The sequence below is a fragment of the Vidua chalybeata genome, chromosome 15 (genome assembly GCF_026979565.1).
Source record: "Vidua chalybeata isolate OUT-0048 chromosome 15, bVidCha1 merged haplotype, whole genome shotgun sequence".
Classification (NCBI taxonomy): Eukaryota; Metazoa; Chordata; class Aves; order Passeriformes; family Viduidae; genus Vidua; species Vidua chalybeata.
Window position 1 is genome coordinate 4,169,836 of NC_071544.1, and position 14,803 is coordinate 4,184,638.

A 14,803-nucleotide genomic window follows, 5' to 3' on the forward strand; every position below is an offset into this window, starting at 1 on the left:
TATCAGTAGACAAATGGGAATTTCCCCTTCTCTTCACTCCGTTATTTGTTAGACTGGCCCTTAGTTTCTTCCCATTCTTCCTGCCTCCTGTATCGCTGTCTGTAAGAGAAGGAGAAAGGCTCCCAGAGAAGCTGGCTATGGTTACTACAAGGTTTCAGTTACATACACAGTCAGAGATAAGATTAACTACAGAAATGCCTTTTTTCGGGTGAACTTGTAGAAAGTGGAGTGCCCCCCCAGTGGGCCCTAGGGAAAGGAGATGCATAATCAGCATGATGAGTTGATGGAGGGAAGATGAGGTGCATACGTGGTTGCTTGATAAGAAATGTTTTTATTTGCTGATGCATGTCTGTGGGAGATCTGGTGTCCCTGCTCAAGATGTGGAAATGAAATCTGAGATAACCTCTGTTATACAGGAGATTACAAATGGGAGGTTGGAAGTACGGCATGGTGAAAGGAACACTATCCAGATGGCACCATGGTGACAGGCTTTATATCAAAGACCAGCCGAGACAAAATAAGAGAGGCTAAGAGAGGGTCTCTGAAAATCACTGATGCCTGTTACAGATGTAATGTAACGCTCTCTTTATGGGGAGAATATATTTGCATAAATTCATTGATCAATGATTTTGCTAATCCTGCCGTATTTCAGGCATGTCCTTGCAAATTGATGAACATTTCTATCAGTCCTTGGTCCGGATGCCTAATTATGTTACATATTTAGAAAGATGGATTTTTCCCTTCCCAGAGCATATGTAGTAGTCGAATGCTGTGCTCATTTTCCTTGCCTGCCCCATTAGGTTGGAGGTTTTTTTCCCCTTTAAGAATAGCCTGGAGCCATACAGGCTGCAGAACTTACCAAGATAAGAGCAGTGGCAGGTTAGAATTATTAGTTTCATGAATCACTGACCAGTATGCTTTTTGAGGAAGCCCAGTTTTATGGGTTGTGTCATTTAAGCCTGGTGCTGCAGTCACTGCTCCGAGAGATTCCAAAGTCAAAACTCCAGGTGATACAGAGATTTCTGGCACACCTTCTCTCCCATGATCTTAATTGTTTCATTTGCATGCTCTGCTCATCTTGTGACCTGCCCTCCCTCCCCTTTGACTAATACAGTTTCTTCGTCAGTAATGTAAAAGATGTAGAACAAGCATTTTGACTGTTGAAAGTCAAATGAATGTGAACAACTTAATCCAGAGGACACTCAGCTGTGTATTTCATGCTGATGTGCAGCTCAACACCTTAACCAAGAGCTGAGCTGAAGACTAGGATGGAATTAAATGCCTTGCTGATAAAGCAGAGGCTATGACACACTTCTGAGGGAGCATGACGAGCTCAAGGTGGATGAGCAGTCGTTTTATGCCGCACTTTGCAGTTCATTGTTTCTATGACTCCCAGAAGCAGCAGGATGATGATGCACCAGGAGCTGGATGTGGTTCTGTTGGCACCAATGCAGCCTCTGTGGTTGGGGGGGGGGGGTTGCATGCATGTGCACCACAGGTTCCTGTTATATCATTGTCAAATATCCTGGGATGTCCTCAGCCCTTCTCCCAGGGTCCAGAGGTGGTGGTGTGTGGGGGAACTCCTGCATCCTCTGGGCTCACTCACAACAGCGAAGAATGATCAATACAAAAACATTTCAAAACACATAACTGTTTCCCTTCTTTTTTTTCCGTGCGCAGCTAAAGGCACTGTTTGTGACCAGTAGGGGGTAGATGGTTTGTCTTTCTCAGACGTAGCTTTTGTCCCTTTGCCGTGCTAAGTACAACATAGACAAAGGCTCTGAGCTGTAGCCAGTCTTTGTTCAAGGGAGGGCTCAGAAGCCTGGAAAGAGACAGTAAAACTGTGATGGGAGCTCTGAATACAAGGATTGTTGAGCTCCCAGTTGAAGCAAGATGTCAGATATTTTACCTTAAACTGTAGCTGCAGGGACCAGGGTACTATGCATTACCTATTACTGGCATTATCCAATATTTTTAGCTAGGACAATAATATTGTGCCTGTAATAAATTAGAGATCAAAACAGTAATATGTAGATAGCGTGGAACTTGGAAGTGAAGTAGATCACTATATCTGTACCTGAAAAAAACACATTGGTAAAACCTGCTTCTGATCTAAAGATCAAATAGTGTCTTTTTTCTCACTGTTCAAAAGGTTATGCGTATAATGTAGGTATATATGTGTGTATATGTTATGATGAGAGTATTTTAAAATTAAGGTTAAATCAAGAAAATAATTTTTAAAACTTAAAATGTAGAAATAAGATTAATATAAATTAGATTTTATTTATGTAGCTTATCTACTCCCGGGCTTAGGAATAAAGAAAATTTAAGAGCTGCTTTTAGGACAGAAGTATAAAATAATGTCAAAGTCATTTGAAGATAAATAATCACTATTTCTATGTTAATTAAGTTATCATAAATGAAGCAATTTCTTGCTAACTGGTTCAATATTTTTGAAGCAGCATTACATCTCTTTACGTTTAGAAAACATACATTGTGTTTCTATTTTGGGGTGAATAATTTGAATGCATTGGTTTTAGTCTTTACGAGCGATGGATGGCCATGCTTGGGACATCTGCACATCCTTAGAAGCAAATCTAAAAATGCTGTAAGGCCATCCAGTAGTCTTTGTTATAATGTACCATGTTGTTCAAGTGTTTTAGAGAGAATAGCTGGGTCAGTTGAAACAGCATCAATGGCTACATAAAGCCATTGATGGAAACGACGTTCAGTTGTGCCATTAACTGTTTAAAATTGTCTTCTCCAGTGCTGGGTGGGGTGAGGCTTCTCGGTGTGCAAGCACCAGACTGTCACTTGGAGTGGGCTTTATTTGAAGGTAAAGAGAAGAGAACACAGTGCAAGCCAGGCTGATGGCTGTGCTGGAGGGTGAAGCAGCACGGACTGGGCAAGGTCTCTGTTCGCCACTGGAACCTTGGGTTGTGTCTGACAGCAGCAGGGCTTTGCTGGAGAAGGGATTGTGGGGCACATCCCTGGTTCATGGCTCCCAGCGCGGGACGTGGCCGCTGCGATCGATAAATTGCCGCAATGCAGCATCTCTGCGACGGCGCTTTGGAGGCCGCCAGAAGCCCCCGTTGGTGCAGGAGGCGGTTGCGGGCTGGGCGGGCTCTGGGGAGGGGGAGCCCACGCTGCAGCACCCACGCTTCCTACTGGCTCCTTGGGCAATTCCAGTGGTGTCTTAAAAGGGTTGGGTCCATCCCGTCTGTGAGACATCCCGTCTTCCCATCCATGGGAAGGGCGTTAGCAGCCAGGTGAGGCACTCCAGCCGAAACGGGTAGGACAGACGCTCCACAATGGCAGGTATATTTTATTTTGGGTGCATGCAGAGAAACAGTTATGTGTGGAGAAGAATAGACTCCTTTTAATTTAGCTACAGCTCGCGGTTGTAGAATATTCCTGAACAAATCATGGGTGCGTCGAATTTTTTCTGTGTATGTTTTATTTTGTGCTTTTTCTCTGTGGACTGGAGGCAAATGAAACGCTGTGAGTATTTGCTATTCAGGTTATTGTGGTTTCTTACCCGTATTGCATGAATGTAAGCAGGTATTGCTGCTTCTCAAGGGTAGGTGGAGTTTGGGAGAAACGTAAAAATTGGAAAGATAGACATTTTTAAACATATTGACCTTTTTCTTGTGTGATACAAGCACTAATGCCTTTTTAAAATAAAATCCTGATGGAAAGCAGATCCCTTTCCAGCTTTACCAAGAAACGTAATTGTCCTTGTCTAGAAACTATGTGTAGTCTTTGTTTTTTCAAAGCGTTTCTTTCCTCTATAAATGTAACTTTTCCTTAACAACTGCCCAAACATGCAAGTTTAAATTCACAGAATGTGTGTATCATACATTCCCTATTTCATTCATGTGGGTTTATACTAGCCTGTATTTTAGCTTTAATTTCCAGCATGGATGAATTGTAGATAGGGGCATGACATACTGTTAGAATATCAAATTATTCCACAAATACCTTCTCAGTCTCTTGCACTTTGGGGAGGCAATTTTGGCAGATAAGGGGAAGTGTTCTCTCTTTAAAAGATTTTCTTGTTTTCTCTCCTCTGCTGTCCATAGCCAGGAACTGCCTGTGCGGTTCTGTGCCGCACCATGGCCATTGTCCTCTCGCTGGAGCTATGGAAGATCTCTTCCTGCTGCTCTCTCCCAGTGGGAATGCCAATGGCCTTGGAAGCTGAAGGGCAGCTGAGGCACTGCGATCAGTGAGATCTGGCCAGAGCAATAAGGGGCATTATTTTGCCTGCAGGACCTACTGGTTCTGCTGTTGGGATAAAATTGCACCCAGGGATTCTGGCCACCCCCTCTCTGTGCTTTCCCATCGCCTCCTCTTACAAAGTGTTGGTAGAACCTTTTGCACTGACACTTGGCTAAACTGCCAGCAGTGCCATGTCATTCTGGGGTTGGTGGCTCGTCCCTCTTTGTTCCCAGCGGGCAGCGCGGGCCCCGCAGGCTCCCGCAGTCCCGCAGGCGCTGCCGCATTGCGGCATTGAGGTGGCTATGGGCTGGCACAGTGACCATCCCAAGGAGACTGAACACGGCCACAGAGCACCAACAGTGGATGCAAAGCCCATTTTTGTCACTTTCCTTACCTCAGAAAAGGCAACTGATTTCTGTCTGCCACTCAGAATGGCTTTTCTGTGATGGTGTGTTACTCGGAGGAGGAGTATGGAGGGCTGTGTTCATTGTTGGGGGAAGGCTGTAAGAATAGAGAGTAGAATAGAATTTTTTTACCATAAAGCTGTAGCATTATGGCTGCGGTGTACTCAGGAAAGGACAAATTAAAACACGGCTTTGAAGAATGATACCGTTCCTTTCTGATCCACTGTTAATCAATTTCTTTAGAATGTCTTTTGGTGAAGTCCTGTAAAGACATAGTAACACTCAGCTGACTGAATGCTGAAACCTTTTACCTTGGAAATCTCCATCATTAAAAGCCATCAGGCTGAACAAATGATCAAAGTCCTTTCAAATTTTGGAGTCGAGCTGTGTTAGTTTGAATTGGATTGTGTTCATAAAGCTGTTTCAGCTTCAGAAAGGACTAACCTGAAATAACTCTTTAGGTAGGGACCTGAGAAACTGTTTTATTTTGCTGAGGAGCTGATGCAACAAATACAAGGTTTGTATAATTTGACTTCATGTTGTTGATTCTTTTTTATCTTTTCCATAAATTCATTCTGGTAGGCTCTCAGACCTCTGTATCTGTTGAGAACCCAGTCCTGTTTCCATTGATTCTGTCAGGAGCAGCACAGAATCCATAAACCACAATCCCTGACATGCATGCAGCTGGGGGACACCAAGAGCCATGTTTGGTATGAGAGTTCTCTGTATAACCTTAAAAAAAAACACCAAAACCAACTCTAGTTAACAATTAATTTATATTAAAGTGAAATAATTTTATTGTAAGTTTATTGTATTAATTCATTGAACAAGAGGTTTTCAAATGAATCTACAAACCAAAATTTGGGGGCATTTAAATGGAATGCAATTATATTTTTTATTTCTGTGGTTCCTGCAAAAATCTGTGCCTAAATAAATGGATTGCAGGGACTAGATTCACTCTCTGCTGAAATCAGCAGTGGGATTTGCTCTGACTTCAGCAGACATTGGTCTGGGTGTTATGACAACTGGAGTCGTTCCCAGTGGTTTTAGGCAACAATATCAGCCCTGAAATTTGGTACCATAGAGAAGCATCAAAACCACCCTCATGATGTAAAAGATTTCCTCAGTGTTCACATAAATACTTTTATTTCTTCTAGTCCAAATCAAAATTGTGGATGTAATTGGGACTTAGAGCTACAGCAGGCATTCCCAATACAGTGTACTGAAAATTGTGTAGCCTTTGGGCAAAGACCTGAGAAAATTTTTTGATTCAAAAATAAAAAGGAAAGCCAATGTTTCATTTGCAATTTTTGAGTTTAGAAGAAAAACACATTGGAGAACCCTTCATTCAAAAATAAAGCAGTGGCAGAATAATTTCAGCCTGCATTCTCTTGCCTTTGCACCATTTTTTTATGCTTTAATTCAGGCTGAATGGAATTTGTATTTTCTGCCTAGAATTAAAGTGCCATGTAAAAGATTGAAAAGCTGATTGAAACTTCTCTAAAAAGCTTTTTCAACTCTCACTAGGCATAGATGTTAGAAAGAATTGGGAGGTGCAACTGGTACATGTATTTTGTACAGCTGATAGAGGTGATTTGATTGTGTGGGAAAATAGCAATGTCTTTCAGTGCACAGAAAGAGCAACTTCTCTAGGGGAAGCAATAAGACATTTCATGTAGGACCACATGAATGACATTCTTGATTTAACATCTAACAAAGTACACAATTAAATTTGTACCTACTTTCTCTGTATAAACTTTATTATGCTTTATTTTATCTTATCCTGTTCTCTGCTTTATCTTGTTCTGGAATATTTTATTTATTTGGGTGTTGGTGTAAGTAAGTAAATTCAGGCATAATGATATGTACGTGCATATCTAACATAAATTCATGGCTAAAGGTAGCACCAGAAAGGTTTGGCCATACAATACCAAAATCCTTAATTTTGCTCATGTTTGATATTTCTGGTCTCTTGCCCATTTCCACTGATTCCCAGTCCCAATCTCTTTAGCTGGATAACTTGCCCAACATTTTCTTGCTGCAAGTCTTCTTTTTCCCCTCTCCCGTGGTCTTAACCTCAGCTCCTGAGCTTGCCCATCCCAGAGACTCCAGCCAAGGCACAGCCAGACTCCAGGGAGAATTAATGCAGTAATTACAGGACTTAAGTTAATATGTCCTAAAGTTATCACTGTGGGCAAGTGTGAGTATCCTAGTTCTTGCCAGGTGACGAAACAGGCATTTTAAACAAATAATCTGTTATTATAATAACTCAATTTCCCTAAAGCCTGATGTTTTCAAAAGGAATCTCACTCCTTCAAGGGGAAAAAAAAAATCTGCCTTAAACATCTGGCCTTTATAATAAACTTACATAGTTAAAATCTGACAGTTATATGCAAATTAAAATTAGCCACAGAACGGGAAGAACCAGGCAATTGTAGCAGTAAACACTGTTGGCAATTTTGTGCATAATTCTATGCTAAGCTTATTTACTTTATTTTTTCCATACATTTCTAAAACAAAGATTTTCTTTGCTCTGTATCCTTGAGATATCCACATTTCTGATGTCAGCTTCCCAAGTTAACGATGCTGGAGCCTCTCACAGCAGTGTGACTCACGTTGCTGTGATGAGAACATTTGTGAACACATTGTCAAAAGATTAATACTGGAACAGAAACCACAAATTGGCAACCAGTTATTTTTATTTCAGTGGCTTCTTCGTGTCACCTGGAGACTATTTAGACCATTATTTGCCTGGGCTAACGTTGTGTTTAAAAATAGCACTTTCCTGGTGCCAACTCATTTTAGAGTTGGGTACAAATATTGAGACAAACCCCCAGCTGTTATTGCTTGTGCTGCTAATTTGAGGTGTCAGCTCAGAGCTCTGCTGCTCCATGTCAGTGAATAAGGCCCCTTGTGAGATCATTATGTTTCCTAACAGTGCCGAGTAAAGGATTAATCAGTGCAGCATCAGTTGCTTTCATTATCTGCCCACATGGTAGTTGTGGGCTTTAACTTAAACAGTCTGTGGTGAGATCAAGGAATTGAGTACAAGAGGCACTCGGGGCTCACCACAACTCAGAGGAGATGCAGCTGAGTTTTGGGCATTGCCAAACAAGCAAACCTTGGACGCCTTGAAAGTCGAGGGTGACTGTACTCAGTGCTGAAGGATGGAGTGCTAAAGCCACTTTGCTTTTTCATCAGAGGCCAGAAGAAACAGTAAATATTTAATTCAATGCAAATTCCTCCTGACCTGTGTGAAAAATACAGCTTTACAGCTATTGGAAATATAGCTCCTTTTGCCCTGCAATCTGAAAGTTAATTACAAACATTAATTATGGCAGTGTATGAAACTCAAGTCTTGCGTTTATTACTAAATATAGATTTAGATTCACTTTTTGGAATTGTTGCTGTTAGTTTTATTGGGTGCTATATGAGGGCTGGAGGGGGTCAGAAGTTGTCATCCACTGTCCCTCCCTGGGGCAGGCTCATCCAATGCCATTCCTGACAGGGATTAATTTAGTATTTTATTACAGGCTTCCCTCCTGATGGCTGCACACTCTGTAACAGTTCTTTTCTGTATTTTTCCTGTTCTTATTGTAAGAAACATTTTCTCTATACCTAATGAAAATCCCTCTTTCTGAAATTTAAACCTGTTACTGCTTTGCTTAACCCCTGTATGAATACAAGGAACATAGGATGTCCTTTTCCTTTGCAGGGGCAAAGTTGTTTTATGTAGTTGAATGGAAGTTTAAAAGTAAGCGATGTGAAACACAGAGGTCTAAGGTAATGGCACTGTTAGTGCTAAATTATACTGCTGGTCAGCTCCCAAATTCATGTTTCATCTCTGTGTTTCAGACAGATCCTGAGGTCCTCCTTTTATGTGCATAAATACTGATGGTGATGTCTAATCTTGCACAGGCTTAACGGTTTCACTCCACATGTACACTGGAAGGAAAAAAAGATTCCTTCACTTTTATTTACCAACACTACAGACACAGATGCCCCCCAAAGCTTTGAGGTCTTGGATAAGTCATGTTTCTGGCACTGCCAAGCACAGAGTAGTGTTGTCTTCTGAGCTCCACTGGCAACTTAGGCAGAGCTGTTCAGCTTTTTTTTTGCCTCACTTCACCCACTTCTAAGTAGATGTAACATTATCAAAAAGCACGAGAGGCTTAATTATGCTTGGAGATGCCTTGGTTAAGTCTGAATGAATTTCCTGGTCTCATTTAGTGGATGTATAGTTGCACTGGGGATAGGAGCTGGGAGCCATGGCAGTAATCTGGGAGTATGACAGTAATTTACTCCTGGGAACGTTCCCAGCTGCAGGCACACCATTTGTAGCTATCCTTTGCATGCACATGGATAATAATCTTGCATTAGGCCCAATTACATGGTGTTATGGACACACAACACGGGGATTACACACCCAGCCAGGAGCACCCTGTGACAGAGCAGGGGGGTAATTGGAGGAGACAGAAGGAAATGTTGGTTGTTAGTGCTCCCAGAGCTGCAGGGTCTGGCACAGCTCAGCCCCACCAGCCTGCTCCCCTTGGCTTTGCTGCTCCATTTCAGTGTCTCACTTTCAAAACCCACTTTTATCACAGAGGGAGGTAACCCAGCACCACCTTTTCACAACATGTTGAGAGAGTTTTGAGTGGCAAAAGGAACTGAACATCGTTGTTTAACTTAGAGTGAAGCCCACAGACACATGGAAGCCTGTGCTGCCAAAGAAGGGTTGGAGTTTGTAGGATTCCTGATATCAAATCCTGTTTGTTAGAAACCTATCAAAAATCTGCACTGCTCAAACATAAAATGCATTCAAACCCAGCAATAATCTAGTACAGGAGATGGTGCCTTTGCAGATCTCTTCCTCCATTTACCTATCAGTAAGTGAGTCTGAATATTTCTTTCTAACTGAGAATTTTGCAAATGTTATGGTGTCTCATGGTCATCCAAATGTGACACAAAAGCAGCCTGGTGTGGATCAAAAACCTGAATGGCCAGCAGAGCAGGCCTCTAGTAACTATGGGAGATGCTTATTAAGACTTGGGGAAAAGTGCTCAATTTGAATTAAGTTTGAATTAAAATGTCTCAGTTTGATTTGCAGTTTTGCTAATCAGCTGCAGATGAGCAATGGGAAGGAAACCAGTCCCTGTTACTGCCAAGTGGCAAAGGGCACCTTCAGCATCCAACAGGTTCTCCCCTGCCCCTTTCACTTGAATCTATTCAGGCTGGAACAAGAAGGAAGCATCACTGTGGCTATTGCACTGTACTGATGCATATTATGAAAATGCCTTGTGCTTAGAAAAATGGACATCTGCATAGTTTTTTTTTCCTTTTGTCAATGATCAACTAGGATACCGGATTTTTTTTTAAGCTGGGATGTAGCAGGTGGTATTGTCATCAGTGTTGTGTGTTAAACAAAAAAAAACAACCCTCCTATGCATTTTCCCACTTGAAGTGTGGCTGGAAAACAGTCATTTTTTAATAGTTAATGTTTCAGATATTTCTGTTGTGTTGTGTAACATTTTCTGTCAAAAGAGATCCTTTTGGTACTAAATCAGATTAGATCATGTGGATATGTTGTCATGAAAGTATGATTCCAGATGAAAAAGTTGACAGGCATTCTGATGTTTATTATATGCTCTTAAATATATTAATTGAATTCAAAGTAAGGGAAACAAAATCTTTGTGTTATCTGTGATATACAGAATTGAGATTGAATATTGACCTGACAGTCTGGGATTTCTGCTCTCTGCATTTGTCCAAGGGACCTGAAAGGGTGCTTAGAGTTTCTGAGTTTTCAAAATAAAATACTTGTACTATTAGCAGGATTCAAAATTTAGGTAGTTTCCTTTTTTTCTCAAGGCTTCCGCCATAAAAGTTTTGTGATTTCTTCTAGAATTAGGAATATTGTTTTTTTCTGTTTCTAATCAGTCCTATGCAAGGTGGAGAAAGGTGTAAAGGATAATGCATAATTATTGAAAAAACCACAGACATGACAGTCGTTTCTGCAGGCTAGTGGTTTTAATGTATTTACAGGCTGGAATTACCAGCTCTGTGTCAGGGAACTGCAGTGGTGTTCATGAATTTGGAGCAAGTCAGAAGAGAACAAAAATGCAACTGCATGGAATTAAATTTGCACCAGAAGTTTGAGGAAGGAGATAAGTAATTGTTTTCAAATCATGACAGGATTGCAGACTGAGCACTCTTTCCTTAAGGAAAATTCTGATTAGTAGGGGCTATAAATCAGCTTTATTTTTCAGAAGGAGGAAGGCAGCTCCACGTGTGCCTGTAGCGGTGAGTTAGGAGAGCAGCTCCTCTGGGGCTGTAAATTGGAGTCAGTGGGACTCTGGCAGTTCACAGTGGTGGAGGATGTGCCACCTCAGGGACTGCTGATCTCACGTTATGCATCTTCCAAGTAGTCCTTGGAGGATCCTTAGGGCTGCTGCAGTCTGCTTCTGCTTACCCTGCAAGATGTGACAAGGATCACAGCCCAAGGTGGGGAGTTGGCTGGCATAAATAATATTGTCCATAACCCCAGTTTCCTGAGTCAGCACTTTGGGTGTGAATAGTTTACAGGGAGAGGACTTCTAAATGAGAGGACAGTGCTTTTTCAAGGGATGTGTTGGGGTCTGGAAGAGGTGGGAGGTTTAGAGGCTGAGGACCACTCAGCAGAATACGTGTCCCCATATGATGCTGGAGGAGTCAGAAGATTCTGGAATTCCTATTTCTCACAGCTTCCTGGTATTTATGAATCTCTTTCTATGGATTTGAATTTTGGGTGAATCAGTCTGAGGCCAGGACCTTGGAGCAGCCAGCAGACAACTGGAGCGTCATTTATTTTTTCCCTTCATGTACTAAAAATGCTGCTGTATTGTGTGTTCAACCCTGCCAGGACACATCTCTTAAAAATCATTGCTGGGAAGGAATCATGTGAATGATGGAAAGCTTTGCAGGATGTCTCTAGAGCACATCTCTACCTGAACACGTTCCCATTGCAGAGTCCCCACTGCCTGGGAGCTGAGTGCTGTGCAGCCAGAGCAGCAGGGTTAAATTCCTGCAGCTCCAGCTGGGCTGTAGTGCAGACAGTTCACTGGCAATTAGTGCCCTTTGCAGTGTTTGGCCTCCTCTGTTCTGCAATAATTGCTGTTATCATAGATGTTTTATTGCCTTCATTATGGTTAACATTTAAATATCAATGAAATAGTATTCTACTAATTTATCTGTGCAGTAGCTGTCTGCTAGAGTTATCCCTGAAATTTGTGTTTAAAGGGAATATTAATTCAGTACTGATTTAGGATTCTTAGAAGGAGGGTTATATATTTGTCAATGAACTATGGGGAACCTTTGCTTATTTGAAAATAAGCAAGTATTTGCAAACATTTGCAAAACCTGAGCCACTCTCATTTGGTATCTTGTGAGCAGAAATGCTGTGTGATTGGAATAACACTTAGTCTCTTAAATAGAAATATTTTAAGAACTTGTAAAATATTTTTGAATTATCAAGTCAGTAACGGGTGACCTTTCTGCATGCAGATGACTTGCTCTGGGGGACAGGGAGGGGTTCTCTGCCCTCAGTGCAGAAGGAAGCTCACTGTCACAGCCTGCTCTACTTAATCCAATCCACATCCTCTAGAAATCAATAGAAAAATCTCTCTTGAATTCCTATGGCCCCCATTGACTCCTGTAGTGCCATATGTGACTGATTTAGACATCAGCTACGTCTGTGATTTAATGTTTGTGAGCTGACTTCACATGTGGCTTTTATTTATCACTGCATACGTAAAATCTTCCATCCCAGTGCATAACTCATTTTAAAGTAATAGGCAACCAAGGCAGAGGGTTGCCTCAGAATTATATTTTTATGTTTACAGGAAAAAAAATGGTGATGCAATTATAAATTCCATTTCTGAGCCCTGTTTGAACTTCCCAACATGTAAAGAGCAAACACATACAGATACTGAAGGGTGGGTGTGTTAATGTATATATTCATGCACTCTCAGTGGGTTTGTTCCCTTTCTGAAATTGTTGTTCAGGCTTGTTTTTGGCTCATTGGCCACAAAAGACTTTGGTTACATCAGTGGGTAAATAAGGTAATGGAGCACTAGCATTGTGGGACAGAGAGGTTCATTTTGCACCCTACAGTCTGCCCCAGTGGGACGTGAATTGTCGCTGTGACCTTGGCAGGGACTGAGGCAGAGCTTGCAGCCCTAACCCTGGTGCTCAGGGTGCCAGCCCTGCAGCCACAGCACAGCAGAGCCCTGCAGGCTGGGAGGCACAGCTGGCAGAGGGGCTGGCAGCTCCAAGAGCTGACTTCCAGCTCTCCTGCTGAAGCTGACAGCTTCATCTTGCCCTTCACATTTTTAGTAGGCTGCCTTTGAGTCCTTGCCTATTGAGAACCTGAATCCACAAACCAGTGGTTTGTACACCCAATACTTGGCTGTGTGTTCCTTGTCCAATTTTTAATATCTTTAAGTTTTCCAGAGGATCTGGAATGAATACTACGTGTTATACTATAAGTTATCATGTGCTAAGACTGACAGCTCTTATCAGCCTGGTGTGTGAATGTGTGTGACTTGACTGATACAGATCTCTGGCAGCAGATCTCACATGCAGATTCCAGATTTTCAAAACTCTGCTTTTACTGACATTACTCTCTCTGCTCACAGATTTGGAAAGGAAGGGTAATTTTGCTCTGTTGGTGCAGTTTGCTGTCATGGGTATGTCAGCCCCCAAGCTGGCTCCAGACTGCCAGTGCATCCATCTGGTGCAGCACTGTGCTGGAATACCAGCTCTGATCCTGCTGAGAGACTACTTGGGTGCTGTCCTGCCAGGATGCAGCACAGCAGCAGCACCAAAACAAGCTGCAAGTGTCAGAGCTGCTCCCACCCTGCTCCTGAGTGTGCCTGTGCAGAGCCACATTACCCTGCTACCTCCTGGCTTTGCCAATGTGTCTCTGTGTGTCTTCCTGTGTACCCAAAACCCAGTCTTAATAGGGTAAAATCTAATTAGCTGTAATCTGCTGATGTTTTAGATGATGGCTCTGCCAAGGGATTTCTAGGCAGAAATTGTAAAAATGGTTTTTGAATTAGCAGATGACCAAGAAAGAGAGTTAACTCCTGGAAGACTGTTCTAGAGCTTTTGATTAAATGTCCTATATACATGACATTGCAATAGCTAAGTAGTTCAGGGAAGGATGAGGTAGGTGCTGTTCCTGCTTCAGCAGGTATGTATTTATGTATTCTTCTGCACATACATCAACACACAAAAGCACTGTCTTCTGCCAAAGTGACCCTGTGGAATCCTGTGCCCCTTGTAGAAAGCAGAGGTTGCTCCCTGCCCTGCTGCTGTGGACACTGCATGTTTAAACAGGCAGGGGCAGGTCTGGCCACGCTGGGACACTGAGTGACACCAGCCCTGGCCTCTCTCATGACAAGCTGGGCTATTCTATTTGCAGATTTGGTGCTCTTGCAGCATGGCAATTAGGCCCTGTTGAAGTGCTTTCCATTTCCTGTGCTATCTTGATAAACTTTATAGCTTCTAATTTGCTGGAGAGTCATTGATATAATTAGGAGCTACACAAATGGGAGCAGCACACACAGCTGATGGTAATCTCAGTTCATTCTTCCTGAGAAGCTCTAAGGGGGTCCCTCCAGCAGCCCAGATTTTCTCTGTAGGCTCTGCTTTGACAGAGCAGCAGCAATCCTTCCATGCCTGGGTCAGGACATGCTTTATTGCAGGCTGCTCCACTCCCCATATATTTTTCCCTGAGGAAGGGGAGGAGAGGGAGCCCATCCATCCGTGTGCTTCTGAGGAGCAATGGGAGCTGTCTGTCCGTGGCAGCGGGCTGTGCTAACAAGCCTGGGAGAGCCAACAGCTCTCTTTTGGTCATAGTACTTCAAAATCCTTCAAATTGCCTTTAAATGCTGTGCCCAAGTCTGATGTCCCCCCACTCAGGCTGCACCAGGTTTTCAAACGAAGTGGCAGTTGAACAGACAGGTCGGGATCTGTTCCAGTAGTTGATAAAAACTCATTTTCTGTACCCCTCGTTCCCCAGACGTGGCAAACAGTGACCTCCAGCCATCCTGATGCTGCTGTTGGTTGCTTTCCCTGAGTAGAATCTTTCATGGCATGTCACAAATTGTCACAGCTATCTGGGAGTGTGCCTTGCTGCTTGC

General features: G+C 42.6%; 1 protein-coding gene across 2 annotated transcripts in view; it reads left to right on the forward strand.

Moving 5' to 3' along the window:
* Positions 1 to 14,803, forward strand: part of SLIT3 (slit guidance ligand 3) — a 472,224-nt gene that overhangs the window by 268,707 nt on the left and 188,714 nt on the right. The gene's annotated exons all lie outside the window — the stretch shown is intronic.